A 2,461-nucleotide genomic window follows, 5' to 3' on the forward strand; every position below is an offset into this window, starting at 1 on the left:
GAGGGGGGGGAGGAGGAAGAGTTTTTTTTTTTTTTTTTTTTTTCTCCCCCTATATTTTTCCATTTCAGCTGCAGAGCGAACCGAAGTGGAGACTTGAGATGGCCGTGGCGGGGTGTCCCGAAAAGTCTTGTCCCCATAGTCTTGTCCAGAGCAGTTCATCCTTTCTGTTGTCTCCATGCCAGGGGGAGGGCGGAGGGGCCTCATCTCATTGTGTGTCGTGCCCTCTGCGTTGTCAGTCACATGACAGGGTCCTGCCTTTCCATTTCAGCTGCAGAGCGAACCGAAGTGGAGACTTGAGATGGCCGTGGCGGGGTGTCCCGAAAAGTCTTGTCCCCATAGTCTTGTCCAGAGCAGTTCATCCTTTCTGTTGTCTCCATGCCAGGGGGAGGGCGGAGGGGCCTCATCTCATTGTGTGTCGTGCCCTCTGCGTTGTCAGTCACATGACAGGGTCCTGCCACCCTCGCCCTCCCACAGACACTAGAGGTCCCAGCCTCAGGCCATGCCGAGCACTGGGCTGAGCCACTCGGGTGACGGCCACCGTGCCCACTTTATAGATAACACAACTGAGGCCCGTGACACCACTACTCTTGTTCCTATCACTCACTCAAGGGTGTGATGGCTCACTTCTGGGGAGATCAGACTATTAATCATCTCTACAGGGCCACAGGCAGGGGACCCCAGGGGAGAGCCATCTCCAGCGGCCCACTTGACTAGCACTGAGCGTGGTCGGTATCCGGCCGGCTCCTGGTGCCTGCTACCTCTTACTTAAAGCATGTCCCCAGCCCACAGCGCACACAGAGGAGAGGGGACAGGGACGCTCTTTAGAAAACACACGTCAGCACTAAGTAGTGAGTGATGGCTGATGGCGAAGGAGAGAGGCGAGCAGAAGATAAAGGCACGTTGTGGGCTCTCCCGTGACCCCGAGACGGATGACTGACAATTTATGTTAGGCTTTCTTCTGCCTCTATGTCAGGAAGCAGAGGAGCACGCCATGTGCTTCACAAAGACTCCCCAGACACAGTGAATGAGACTCTCAGCCGTGACACTTTAAATCATCAACCACGGTCATCTAGAAAATCCCCTTCCATGGAAGCAGGCTTTCCCTCCAGTGTCCCATGGATGAGCTCCCCTCGGTACAGCTCAGGTCTGGGACTTTGAGGGCCTCCCCACGACCGTCTCGTCCAGGCTCTGCTTCCCACAGGCCCATGGTGTGAAGGCCGGCAGAGGCCCTGCCTCTGGAGGCATCCATACCATCATTTTCTCCACCTCTTGCTCCACTCTGAGCTGGGGCTGGGAGAGAGGGAGGCACCTTGGTCCCACATCCCCTCAGCCCCTTCAGAAGACAGGCACAGCTCCCCCTCAGGAGTCCTGAGAAGGGACACCTTTCTTCCAAGCAAGGCAGGACAGAGGATGACCCAAGAGGTCATACGGCTTGTGCGTGTCAAGGCGTCAAAGTGGAAGAGCCGGGATGCAGACTAAGACCTTCCCACCTCCAAGGCCGCACGCTCGGCATGCCCGGCTCACACCCGAGACAAGGGACAGGACTCACTGATTTGTGGCTGGGTGCCGCAGCCTTCCCCTGCCCACTCCCGGAACCCCAGTGGGGTGGGGTTTGACCCTCTGATTCTGGCCTTGTTTTTTGTACTTGTGTTTTCAAAGCACAAATAAATCAACAAAAATACCCCCAGCAAACGAGGGACCCCCCCCCCCAAGCCAGCTCCAATGATGGCCAGGGCTCTGAGCCTATACTCGAGTGTTTACCTCCCAAATGCATGAAGGAAAGAAACGCTGGGTACAAACAACCTCCGTTCACATTGTCCAGGCTTCCAAGTGTAGCCGTGTGTCGGTCTGTGTGTGCCGTGTGGTTCCCGGCCCCGCGTGGCATGCTCCCCGCCGATGTCGTCTGCCAGCGCCTTCATGCTTTCTGGCTGCCTCTGCTCTGCACCTCTGAAAGCCCCGGATTGGCTCTGGTCGCTTTGCCGCCTTTGGTTTGACGTTCCTGTTCCGTTTGGCCCTCGTGTGTCCCCTCTCATCCCAGCTCATCCGACCGTCTCTCCTCCTGTTCCTTTTCTGTGCGTGCCACGTAACCTGTTCCATGTCGTATGGTTTCTTAACTGTGTGTGGTTTGTTTTTTCTTTAAGATTAATTAAAAAAAAAAAAAGCCTCTCTTCTTTTCCTACTTTATTCCTACCTGGTCCTCCTCCCCCTCTGCATGGTCGAACCTCTGCTTCCAAATTAACAAGGCTCAGTCTCTCACTAGGTCTGGTGCCGCCGGCGTGGACTATGCTTCCTTTAACACTGTTCCCATCATCTCTCTGATGGTGCTTGGTGACTCCTCCTGTCTTCATGTGGGAGTTCTGACCCACACCAACGCAATTAAAAACCCGGCTCATGGATGCACAAAACCTGGGTCTCTCCCGTTCTTCCCCATCCTGCCGCTGCTCATAACACCCAGCAACTG

General features: G+C 55.5%; 1 protein-coding gene and 1 long non-coding RNA gene across 12 annotated transcripts in view; one reads left to right on the forward strand and one right to left on the reverse strand.

Moving 5' to 3' along the window:
• ATP2B2 (ATPase plasma membrane Ca2+ transporting 2) overlaps positions 1-2,461 on the forward strand; it is a 354,796-nt gene that overhangs the window by 350,750 nt on the left and 1,585 nt on the right. The window lies entirely within an intron of this gene.
• Positions 1-2,461, reverse strand: part of LOC114008417 (uncharacterized) — a 22,081-nt gene that overhangs the window by 4,699 nt on the left and 14,921 nt on the right. The window lies entirely within an intron of this gene.

Source organism: Tupaia chinensis, unplaced genomic scaffold (genome assembly GCF_000334495.1).
Source record: "Tupaia chinensis unplaced genomic scaffold, TupChi_1.0 Scaffold000333_1, whole genome shotgun sequence".
NCBI lineage: Eukaryota > Metazoa > Chordata > Mammalia > Scandentia > Tupaiidae > Tupaia > Tupaia belangeri.